The sequence below is a fragment of the Phocoena phocoena genome, chromosome 8 (genome assembly GCF_963924675.1).
Source record: "Phocoena phocoena chromosome 8, mPhoPho1.1, whole genome shotgun sequence".
NCBI classification, from domain to species: Eukaryota; Metazoa; Chordata; class Mammalia; order Artiodactyla; family Phocoenidae; genus Phocoena; species Phocoena phocoena.
This window is the reverse complement of record NC_089226.1, coordinates 23,585,814-23,599,459: the sequence shown is the minus strand read 5'-3', so window position 1 is coordinate 23,599,459 and position 13,646 is coordinate 23,585,814.

Below are 13,646 nucleotides of genomic sequence, written 5' to 3'. Positions count from 1 at the left end.
CTAAGTGAAATAAGTCAGATATAGAGAGACAAATACTGCATGATTTCACTTATATGTGGAATAAATAAAAATGCACAAACATAACTAAAAAGAAACAGTCAGATACAGAGAATAAACAGGTGGTTGCCAGAGGGGAGAGGGATGGAGTGAGAAGAGAAATAAGTGAGGGAAATTAAGAGGTACAAATTTTGTTTACAAAATGAATGAGTCATGGGTATGAAATATATAGTATAGTCACAGGTATGAAATGTATAGTCACAGGTATATAGTCAATAATTATGTAATATCTTTATATGGTGACAGAGTAACTAGACTTATCATGGTGGTCATTTTGAAATGTATAGAAATTTTGAATCACTATGTTGAGTACCAGGAAGTAATGTAGAGTTGTAGTGTGGTAGGTCCATTATACTTCACAAACAAACAAACTCATGGAAAAAGACATCAGATTTGTGGTTACCAGAGGTGGGAGGTGAGAGGAGGAGAAATTATATAAAGGTAGTCAAAAGTTTCAAACTTCCAGTTATAAGATAATTAAGTACTAGAGATGTAATATACAACATGATAATAAACACTGCTGCATGTTTTATATCAAAATTAAAAGAGTAAATCCTAAGAGTTCTCAACACTAGGAAAGAAAATGTTTTCTATTTCTTTAGTGTTGTATCTATATGAGCTGAGGTTCACTAAACCTATTTGAGGTAATCATTTCATGATGTACATAAGTCAAACTATGTTTTACACCTTAAACTTACACAGTGCTATAAGTGAATTATATCTCAATAAAACTGCGGAAAAAAAAAGCAGAGCCTTGGGTTTTTTTTACAGCCTTCTAGTAAACCTCACTGGTTTTCAAACCAATTAAGGGGGCTTGTATGCCTGGTGTCAGAGCCCAGGGTGGAGTGCCTAATGTGGGGTTCAAATCCCTTGCTCCTTAGGGAGGATCTCTGAGCCAGTGATATCTCCCTCCTCTTCTGGTCACCTGCTAGGGGTATGGATCTCTACTAGATACTTCTCCCCTCCTACCACACTCCATGTGGTTCTTTCTGTACAGTGTTCATTGTAGAAGAGCCATTCTGCTAGTCTTCAGGTTGTTCTCAGTGAGAGTTGCTCTATTTGTAGTTGTAGTTTCAATGTGTTCATGTTCATGGGTGGAGGTGAGCTCAGGGTCTTTCTACTCTGCCATCTTGATCCCTCTCCCTAAGTAATCATGTAATCATTTTTCATTAGTTTTTAATTTATCATGTCATTTGTTAAAAAGTAAGTGTATACACACACACATGTATATTTGTATTACTTTCCCTTTCTTATAAAAGGTAACATACTATATATGCACTTTCCTTTTTTTAGCTTAGCAGTATGTTAATATGTAGAAATATTCCACAATCTCTTTTTTATACCTGAATAGTACTACATTGTGTGACTGCACCATCATTTCTCCAACCAGCCCCATTTGTGCCGTTTCCAGTCTCTTTCTACTACCAGTAGTGCTGTATTGTATAGTCAGGTGTGTACATCTTTTTGTATTATTGCAGATATAGTGGTATGGTTGGATCAAAGGATAAATGCATATGTAATCTTCTAATTATCAAATAAAATATTTTGATTAAATTAAAATTAAGCACTCTAACAAAAGACACGACACCATTAAGAGAATGAAAATGCAAGTCACAGAGCAAGAGAAGTTATTTGCAACATGGACGACTGACAGAGGAGCCTTATCTAGAATGTATATATGTGTATATAAATCTTTTATATCTATAAGAAAAAGAAAGGCAACTTAATCCGATAAAAAATGGATTCAATAACATTAAAATTATGAATAGAAATTGAAATAAAAACTTGTAATTGTTAAAATCAAAAAGTTGGCTAAAACCAAATGTTGATGAGACTACAGAGCAAATGGAAAATTGGTGGTAGTGTTGATTGGTACAATTTGGAAAACAGTTTGATGTAATTTATTAAAGCTGGAAATACACATATTCATGATTCAGCATTTCCTCTCCTAGATATATGCACAACTAAAATGTGTGTAATTGTGCACTAAGAGGTGTGTTCAAGAATGTTCATAGTAGCATTGTGCAAACATCCACATGTAGAATGGTTAATAAGTTGTGGTTCATTCATGCAATGGAATGTTATATATTCATGCAAACGAATAGACTGCATCTACCTGTCACAATGTGAACTTTTAAATATAATATTGAATGAAATAAGCCTGACATACTCTCGGTGCATATCTACATTTTTAGAGGAGGGAGGGAGGATTACCTGGGAATAATGGATATTGCTGCTCTGGGGTCAGAGTACATTGGTTTGTTTCCTAGCTTCTTTTTTTCTAACTTTATGACCTTGGAAGGCTGCTTACCTTCTTGTATCTGTTTTCTTATTTCTACAATGGAGATGATAATAGTAACTGCCTCATAGTACTGTGAGGATCAAGTGTGCTAATAAATGTGCTCAAAGCAGGACTCAGCACATAGAGCTCAATACAGGCGTTCCTCTGTATCTGTGGGGGATTGATTCCAGGACTCCCCAGGATTACCAGATCTCTTATAAACATGGTGTAACTCAGCCCTCTGTATTTTTGGGTTCAGCATCTTCAGATTCAACTAACCACTAATCAGCAGATGGTGTGGATGTAAAACCCGTGGATATGGAAGACCTAGTGTGTATAGTAACAATTAGTTTCCTCTTTCTCCCTTTCCTCTCCTTTTCTTCATTGTTGTTATTTAAGTTTTATTATTATTATTATTACTATTCTCTCAGGCCACAGTTAATGCAGAGGCTCTCAACTATCTTTTAAAGTAAGAAAGCATATAGCTCTCCTTTCTCTTAAGGCTCCAACCCCATGGGAGGAAGTCTTCCCAGGGAGACTACCCTTTTTCTTTTGAGAACCCTTATCAGAGCTTGAGCCTGGGGACATAAGCTGTTCTGTCCCTTGTTCTGTATATGCAGGTGATGAGGAGGAGCCTAAAAGGCCTGGCTGTTCCAAATGTAGTTCTTAATATAATTACTCTGATTGTTGTCCCTATTGACCTCTCTGACTATTGGATTTAGTCCTTTGAGTTTGGAGCTTCTCCAAAGCACCCTTGAGAAGAACTATACTCCCCTTTGATATGTTGGACAGATGTTTTGTCTGCTATGGCTTTTCTGTCTATCTGATCCCAGGGATTTCCAGATGTTATAAATTTGTCCACATTTTTATTCTGTTGACTGCATTCTTTATCATTTTCTAGTACTATTATGGTTTTTTCCTTTAAAAATATGTTGAGATTTTTGTCATTTCAACAGAACCTTTGGAGAGAGGAGGTAGGTAGAAGTACTCCTCTTTGATCTTGTTGTCTGTCCAGAATTAGACTATATTTGACTCGTTATTTGGACATGTTTTCTGATTGTCTGTTCCTTTCTGACAAGAAGATGTTATATCTTCTGAGATTAGCTTAATTTCTGTTAGGTTTTCCCCTACCTCCTGATTATGTCTCCCCCCTGTCTTCCTGCGTACAACATGCTTTAAATCTCTCTGGGGGCTAGCCCCTAGAATAATGCCCCAGTTTGACACTAAATGAATGTTTGAGTAATTTGCATTAAATATGGCATTTTCCTCTATTTTTAAATGTATTTTCATCCAAGCAACTTTCTTCCACATGTATCACATTTCTCCTCTGGGTTGTCATTTGGTACAAGTACCAGGTCACTGGGAAAATACTGGCCTCTTGCTCGACCTTGGCCTCCCAAACCTCTACTGCTATAGATTTCCAATTTCCAAGGATGGCTGAAAAAGTGATTTATGACTCATGGATTCCTGCTGTAGTAATTCAGTAGAGGAAATAAAGTGGTAGGGAAGATGTAAGTTAAGAGTAGGGGTAATTATACAGTTACAGACCTTTCATTCAAATCCCAGGTTCTCAGAAGAGCATGGTAAAATTGGGCTCAATTTGAGCTTGATTTAGTATCCAATATATCTGACATTTGATGTGGACATGGCAGTAAAAGCCTCTATGCAGTGATAATCATCATCTAGGCAATAGATTCATCCTCATTCTGGTTGGTCTCTGCTATGTATGACAGCGTGCAGAGAAAGGATCTGACAAGTCTAAACAACAATCTAGAGCTCAGGCCAAATAGTCTGGGGTTCAGGGGACAAATATTGCTTCTACAGGACATGGAAATACAAAATAGAAAACCACAGCATCTGTCACTTTACAAGATTGGGCAAACCCAAGAGAAGGAAGGCTACAGCCTGTGACAGCCAGTGGCTGGCCAGGGCTCACACAGACTCCACTCACTGAGGCAGGTGGGGCTCTGAAAAGACCTCCAAGCCTGGGGATGATGGACTCTGGCCAGGCTGGGGTTTGACTTGCAGATTGCGGCTGGGGAAGTTACGGACTAGCATGCCTCTTTGTTTCTTCCAGTTGCTCCTCTGGGTTTTCAATGCAGCTTCCATCTCTAAGACCTATTGCCCTTTGCAGCTGGTCTTCTTTATTTGCCAATCAGAAAGGTCCTCATTCTTAGAGTTGGGCGATGGGTGAAATGAATGCTTATGAGCTCCTCCTTCCCAGCCTCTGATCCCATGAGAGGAGCCAGTGTGGAGCAGAATCTTGAATCAAGCAGGCCCCAGAGATTTCAGTCAGTGGCGTCAGCACTTCCTCTGCCTTAGGTGTTATTTGTTTATTTATTTTTTAACAAATTTGACATAGTGATACTACTGGGTGCTGACAGACCTTGCAAATTTGTCTTGCCAACTGCTCCCGCCAAAGCAAGAAGGTGAAAGAGCAGCCACAGATGCTGCCATCGCAGCCACAGCCATCTGCTAGATGATTATATGCATACAGTGCTGGTGAGAGGAGTGGGAAAGAAGAGGACACACTTGAAATGTACAGGCCGCGCCAGCTTAGACTCCAGGACACAGCAGAGCTCATAAGTGGTTTCTTGTTTTCCTTTCCTGAGGTAATTCTCCACACCTCCCCACTGCCTCTCACCTCCTCCAACTCTGCCATTTCCTGGTGAACATTCAGATGGTGAGCAATGCCCACCTCCTACCCCTTTCTTGGGAGTGCTTCTCAGAGTTGTGGCACCTTTAGGGCCTGCTTTCCAAGCAGAGATTTTGTCACCATTCGCCCCTCTAGTTCCCTGACCTCTAGTCTTTAAACATCAATTAAAATCTTTTTTATTTTTTTTTGCCAAGTGTCATGCAGGATCTTAGTTCCCCAACCAGGGATTGAACTGGCTCCCCACTTCAGTGGAAGTGCAGATTCTTAACCACTGGACCACCAGGGAAGTCTCTCTCCTCTTTCTTGAATCTTTTTCAACCCCAGTATAGAAGTTAATGCTGCTTGCATTTAGGCCTCCCAGACATAAATGTTACCATGATTTTTTTTATTAATATGCAGGTCAATAAAGGCTATAAACAATTCTAGGATGTTGGCTAAGTCAACTTCTCTACACCCCAGTGTTCCCATTTCTAAAGTAGAGGTAGCATTCATAAATTCTAATACTTATTGAGCACTTTGATATATGTCAGGCACTATTTTAAGTACCCTGAGAAGTAGGTATTATTATTATCATCCTTATCTTACAGATGAAGAAACTGAGGTGTAGAGAGTGTAAGTAACTTTTCTATGCAGCTAAAGGTGGTAGAGCTAAGGTCAATTCTAGGCAGCTTGGCTCTAGGTCTTGTTCTTCTATTCACTATATTACAGGGTCTCTAGAGCCCTTCCAGTTTTAAGATTTCACAATTTTCTTCAAAGCTCTAGCTTTTCTTTTTTTCCTTATCATGGAGAACAGGATTGCTAGAGTTCAGGATTTTAAATGATTATGAATTTCTCATCCTAGTAGAAATGTAGCAGTTCATATCTGGATTGTTAGGCTTCCAACATTTTCCTGACTCACCAATTCCTGGAACTGCCCATCATGTACACCAGGCCATTCCTCAACCCCCAGGAGCATCTGCTGACTTCTCATATCAAGTGTCGACTTCATCAGGCTACTTTAGAAGCTTTCCAACTATATGAATTTGTGTTTCTTGTGTGATACCATTGCTTTCTAACACATTCCTCCATATAGTAAAACTTGTATTCTTGTTTTCTTATCCTCCCACTTCATTTTGCCCTGAACATTTTGTTTTCATAAGGAATTCACTGTTTTACATTTGTTTGCTTCTCAGTTTACAATGTGTTTTCAGATACCTTATTCCATTGGCTCCCCATGACAAACCTGGATTATTGTAACCAAAGATTAGTTTTTCTACCTTCAGACATGTCCACCCCAATTTCTTCCTCCTCATAGCTGTCAAAGGAATATTTCAGAATGAATAAATCTGCCCACATCACTCCCTTGCTTACAATTTTCCAGTGGATTCTCACGCTCATAGATCATGTTGCTTTCCACCCTTCCTACCCCTTTCTCCTCATGCTCCTCTCCCCACCATATGACTCAACAAGTGTAGTCCCCAGAACTCACCACAATGTCTCATACCTCTAATCTTTTGCTCCCGCTCTTCCTGGGGCATCACCTGCCGTCTTCTTTCGTTGCCTCTCTAATTCCTATTGTCCTTTATGATTCTGGGGCCAGCTCATCCAGGCAATTTCTCTGCTAACCTCCCTGCTCCAAGATCCTGCTCCCCTAGTGTGTCCATCCACATCCTAACATTCATCAGTTTGTATTGAAACGATTTATTTGTTATGTGCCTTTTCTCTCAAACGACCTTTATTCTTGAAGTACTAAACTGTATCAGATATATCTTTGAAGCTTTTGAATCCCCAGATCTTAATACTGCTAAACTAAAGAAAGTATGTAGGCCTGACCGAATCCTCATTTTGTTGGTCAGTCAACTGAGTCTGAAAATGTTAAATCAACTTCTGCAGGTCTCATGGCTGAAAATGACAGAGCTAGGATTAGACTTCAGGATTGCCAGTACCTTAACACTCTTGCCCAAGTTGTCCTAAATATGTGGAATAATCTTCCTCCTATTTTACGTAAGTCTCTCCCTCTTTTTCAAATAGTTTCCCAAGATGTACCTTCTCCACCAATCTTCTCCCTTAACTCAAGCTTATAATGACTCTATTTACTGGGTTACCTATTTTATATCACATTTTCTCCCACTTGTCTCTAATCTTTAGATCAGGAACTGCATCTTCTTTCCTCTCTGCCTCATTGCTTAAAAAGGGCACCCAGTGGGCCCCAATCAGTGCTCTCCTTCTGACAGAAATACATCAAAGGAAACCTCAGTGCACATGAACAACACACTTTCCCAGCTTGTAGAGATAGTTATTAAGCTCTGTGCCTAGGGCTGAGCCTCCTCTAGCTCTCCCTCATTTATTCCAGTGTAATGTGCTATGTCAGTTTCCCACTACACCCCATTTCTTTGAGACATCTCCACTTGGCTGAACAGTCTTGGCATCTGACACAGCCTGAGCAGATTTGTCTTGCTCCAACTGTATAGTAGAAAATGCAAGGGCCTTGGAATCAAAAGAACTAGGTTTGTGTCCCAGGTCTTTGAGCCCCAGTTTCTCATCTGAATGTTGGGAATCAAAATAGCATATGTCCTGTTTAAGTTACAGAGTTATTACTGTAGGAAGAAATGAGATAAATATATGTGAAATGTATTTTTAAAATTTCAAATATATATAATATATATAATACAGTTTATCCTTTATCCTTATTATTTGTGGATTCTGTATTTGTAAATTTGCCTAAAGTTTATTTGTAACCTCAAAATCAATACTTGTGGCACTTTTATGGTCATTTGCAGGCATGCACAGGACTGTGAAACATTTGGGTTGTTCAACATGCATGTTCCCAGCTGAGGGGGAACAAGGTGATGCTCTGCCTTCCTGTTTCAACTCATACTGTAAACAAGTGTCATTTTCACAATGTATTTAGTGCCATTTCTTTTTTGCATTTTTGTGCTTTTTGCTTGTGATTTCATGGTTTAAAATGGCTCTCAAGCATAGTGTTGAAATGCTGTCTTATGTTCTCAAGTGCAAGAAGGCTGTGATTTGTCGTTAGGGAAATTACAGTACTATAACTCATACCTTCACCCAGGTATGAGTTATAGTACTGTTGGCTGTTAGTTTAATGTTAATGTACCAACAATATAATTAAATTAGATGTCTTTAAATGGAAGCACACATGAAACAATACTGTGTGTTGATTGGTTGATGAAAATGTCGTGACCAGAGTTATTTGTAAAAACAATGGTTTCGTACTTGCTAGTTCAATGTTCGTGGTAACTTTATAGAACATAACTACCATGAATAATGATAAGCAATTTTATAAGATTTTAAGAGAATCTTCTCACTTGAGGCCACTGCTATTCTGTTTCTTGACCAGTCCCAATCCTTAGCCCAGTGATCCTCAAACATTTTTTCTCCTTAAGGATAATGGAGGAGCCTGTTAAAATGTGAACCCCTGACCACAACCCCGGAGATGTAGATTGAGTAGCTTTTGATGCAGGTAGTGGTCCAGGAGCACATGTGGAGAAGGCCTGACTCAGACAAAGGCTCTTGGGTGGCATAGGGCTGGCAGGCTATGGACAGCCACAAGCTTATCATGCTAGGACCAGTAAGTCTTCTGAAGACTTTCTGTCAAACCCAGTGTTCTGAGAATCTTTTCCCCTGGCCTGACCCCAGTTCCTGTAGGTTCCCTTTCTTATCTTTCACTGGAGTTTCTGGAACCAGAGATGAGGGGAAGGCTGAGGAGAGAGGAAGGGAATGACCACACTAGTACCAATCACTCAAGCCTTTGAGGTTTTGGAGAATCCCAGGCACATCCTGCTCTTCAACTTTTTACTGAATTGTCTCCTCAGACATGGATGAGAAACCAAATCGTATCCCCCCAGCCCACAAGCACCAGGCTGAGCAGAAGCACAGCCACTGCTGTCAGATTAATACTTCATACCAGATAAGTGGTAACACTGGCCAATATTTAAATTCATTGTGTTTTGTCAAGGGAATGCTAATTAGTTTCCTACAAGAATTGACTTTTCCAATTAATCTCTGCTCCCAAACATGACAAGAATATTTAGAGACTTTTTTTAAACGACAAGGACTTTATGTTGTGTTCAATGAGGAAAAAAAAATATGTTTTCAGAGCTCGTCAATCTCATGCTCAAAGTAGGGCACTCCAGGAGTCAAGATAGTATGTCCTCACAGAGTGTTAAAGAAGGTGGTTACAGTGGAAGAAGGTGTGCTGTGGACATCAGACAGCCTGTGTTCAAACTCTTACTTTGTTATTTTCTGGCATTGTGAGTTCAGAAAAAGTACTCAACTTCCCTCTTCCTCTTCTATAAAAAATGTAGACAAAGGCTTCTGTAAGGTTAGAAGACACCGTGAAGGTTCTCAGCCTGGTACGCCTTGGAACATGGTAAGAGCTCCACAAATGTTAGCTTTCTCTCCCTTCCTCTTCCAACCTCCTGTAGACATCAGGAGGCTATCCCATTTCTTTCATGTCTCTGTGGTACTGGCTATGCTCCAAATTCTAGATGGAGTGCTTTCTACCCCCTTTCCTCCCTCTCCTTTTCCTTTGAAAATTTCTTCCATTTCTTTAGAGCCTTTTGTGGGAATGACCTTAGTTGACAAGATGATTCTATGCTGATGTGATTATGGGTAGTAAGGAGTTAATGCATCACCCTTCCCATGTGACAAGTTCCACTTTATCAGGGATTTTCCAGAAATGAATACTGGGAATTTCTGAGTGACTTAGTTTGAGAGTTGGGGCATCTCTCAAGTTAGGAGAGGTTTAGCATGTATGAGGGGTTGGCCTTGACTGAGGACTTATTGCTGGAGGATTATTCAACTTTGAAGGGAGAAGGCTAGGATCCTGAATTATGAAATAAGACAGTCGTATATATAAATCTTGACTTTACCACTTACTGTGTCACCCTAGGCAAATAATGACCTTTCTGAACCTGAGGTTTCTTAGCTGTAAAACAAAGATAACAATACTTGTCCTTTAGAGTTTTTGTGAGGATAGGGAGTATTATAGGTAACTGTCTGGCTCATAGTATGAGATCAACAAATGGCAGTTACTATTATAGATCAGTGAAATGTTGAGCTGGAAATGGCTATCAGTTAACAGGCTCAATGAGTATGAACTGTGTCAGTAGTTTTCAACTAGTTTTACTAGTTTCATTCAACTAATAATTTCACACTTAGTGATAATCTGGTGTCAAGCTAATTTCAAGATAAATCATAAGCAATCTTTCTCTATTAACAGTTAAATAACTAACATTTGGGATAATTTTTAAGCTATCACTCTCATTTATTTGTCTTCTGATATGCTTTCTTGAATAGGAGAGAAAGGTGTGGATTAAATGCCAGTTTCCTGGAAAGAATGTATATGAGAATGTATCTTATATGTGAACATCCTTCATTGTGTATATTAAGGGATAAAAAAGGTTAAAAGTCATTGAGGTAAGTTAGAGCCAGAAGCAGCAGCTAGTCAGGTAGGTACTGACAATACCCTTTGGGGCTCCCTGTTTCAGAGTTATGTGAGTGTGCACAGCTGACCGTATGGCCCCTACCCTCTGTTTCTCCACACTCCTGTTTTGCTTGGTGTGAAGCCATTGCCCAGATCTTTCTCTGGGTACAGGCTGGTTGCAACTTTGGTTCCTTGGGGCTGATCACACTGAAAATGCCTTGGATCTCTCCAGCAGCCAAGTGCCTGAGGCTCCTGGCTTCACCCAACTGGACTTTCACATCATCCTCTGATAGGTGAGCTTAAGGGTTACCATTAATAGAGAAGCCAGTTTTAGGAGTAGCACTTGTTTGTCCCACTGAAAAAGTAAGAACTTGTCCTTCCCCAAGATTCATTCAAATCAAGTACTCCCTGAGCTTGTGCTGAAAACAGGGAGAAGCCGATTGACCATCAGGAATGACCCACCTCTCCTAGGCTGAGTTGGGTATAACTTCTGTAGGAACTAATATGATGTCTTTGCCTTTTTATTTCTTTCATTCTTCTGATTTTTCTTTATAGCTCAGGCATAGGTACACAGCAGGCACCAAGAAAATGTTTCTTCAATGTTTAAACAAATGACTGGAGTAGCTTATGTTTGTTTAATATAATTCCAGTGAGATTAAGCATAGGAATGCTTCTTTAAGGAAAATTGAAGGAAATTGTTCAGAAAGGTTTTGGGTTGCACCAAACAAAACAAAGGAAAGCAATATACAAATAAACAAAAGCTTATTGTGTTCTTGTTGCTCCAGGAATGATTGCTCTATACTTTCCAGATAGGAAAACTAAGGAATGGAGAATATAAGTGATTTGCCCTAGTTCAAACAAGTAGTAAATAGGAGATCCAGGATTTGGAATCAGATTTAACTTATTTCCCTCATCTACCCACTCATACAACCCACATTAAATCTAAGGAATGCGAGTATGTGGCATCAGAGCCCCTTTTGTTGTGAAGGAAATAATTAAGCTGGGTTGCCCCAATCTAATAAAAAAACTACATCTTTAACTTCCAAAGAAATTAGATTGGCAAAATACATACCATTTGGCCATTAATATAGTTGATTAAATCAACACTAAGGATTTCTGTTCAAGGAAAGGCACCATAGAGAAAGATAACTAAGAGATGATAGACTGGGAAGAGATGTCTTGTGATGTCTAGAATCAAAAAGCAATTAATATCTAAACTATAGAAGGAACTTCTTTATTTAATAGGAAAAGACAGAAACCACAATAATGAATGTGGAAAAAAATCTCCCCAAACAACAAAAAGACCCAAACTCTTTAAATAGATGAGATGGCTCCAAGTCACTCATTATCAGAGATGTATAAAATAAAACAATCACTTTCTTCATTTTTACTAAGTCTGGGTGTAAATTGGATAACATGGAGTGTTAGCAAAGCTGTGGGGAAGCAGGACACTCTTGCAGAACTGTGAGTTAACACAGGCATTGCATGAAGCCACCTGGTGGCCCTCAGTGAAGCCAAGTCTCTCCCTGCTCCATGACCCAGCAATCCATTCCTGGGACTATATCCCAGAAAATCCTTCTGTAAGTCCACAGGAGGACTTAGCTGAATGTGGTAGTGAGGAGCTGAACCACCTTTATGGTGGCTGCTGTCTATGTCTGCTCTGCAGCAGTTAGGAGTGAGAAGCACACTCAGCAACATGGATAAATCTTAAAATGAGATTAGAGTGAAAAAAAAGAGAATGAAATCTGTTATCCAATATTCAGGTTAATTAAAGATAAAACTATTTTTACAAGAAAAAAATTGTTCCACTTTACTGAGGTATAATTGACAAAGTTATAAGATATTTAAAGTGTACAATGTGGTGATTTGATATACATATACATTATGAAAGTATTCTCTCCATCTAGTTAATTAACATATCCATCACTTCACGTTTGTCTCTTTTGGTGAGATCATTGAAATTCTACTCTCTTCGCATATTTTAGTTATACAATAGCATTATCAACAATAGTTACCATGTTATACAGTAGATCCTCAGATCTTATTCATCTTACAGCTGAGAGTTTGTACCCTTTTACCAAGACATCTCTATTTTTCCCAACCCTCAGCCCAGTTTGCTACTCCATTTCTTTTTTTAAACATCTTTATTGGAGTATAATTGCTTTACAATGGTGTGTTAGTTTCTGCTTTATAACAGAGTTAATCAGCTATACATATATCCCCATATCTCCTCCCTCTTGCATCTCCCTCCCACCCTCCCTATCCCACCCCTCTAGGTAGTCACAAAGCACCAAGCTGATCTCCCTGTGCTATGTGGCTGCGTCCCACTAGCTATCTATTTTACATTTGGTAGTGTATATATATATGTCCATTCAACTGGCAACCACTTTTCAATTCTGTTTCTAAGAGTTTGACTTTTTAAATAGATTCCAAATATCATACAATATTTGCATTTCTCTGATTTATTTCACTTAGCAATGCCCTCCAGGTTCATCCATGTTGTCATGAATGGCAGGATTTCCATCTTTTTAAAGGCTGAATAATATTCCATTGTGTGTGCCTATATATCTATCTATATCCATCTATCTGTCATCTATCTATCTATCTATCTATCTATCTATCTATCTATCTATCTATCTATCTATATCTATCTACCTATCATCTATCTATCTATCTATCACATTTTCTTGATCTATTCATCCATTGATGGATACTTAGAGTATACTTAGAGTGTTTCCATACCTTAGCTATTGTGAATAATGCTGCAATGAACATGGGAGTATAGATTTGTGTGTGTGTGTGTGATAATGATTTCATTTCCTTTGGATATATACCCAGAAGTGGGATTTTTAATTTTTTGAGAAACCTCCATACTGCTTTCCATTGTGGCTATGCCAGTTTACATTCCCACCAACTGTGTCCAAGGGTTCCCTTTCCTCCACATTCCCATCAGAATTCATTACTCTTGTCTTTTGGACAATAGCCATTCTAACAGGTGAGAGATGATTGTGGTTTTGATTTGCATTTCCTTGATTATTAGTGATGTTGAACACCTTTTCGTGTTACTCTTGGCCATTTGTATATCTTCCTTGGAAAAATGTCTATTTAGGTATCTTCGCATTTTTTAACTGGGTTGTTTATTTTATAGCTATTGAGTTTTGTAAGTTCCTTGTATATTTTGGATATCAACACTTTATTGAATATGTGGTTTGCTAATATTTAAT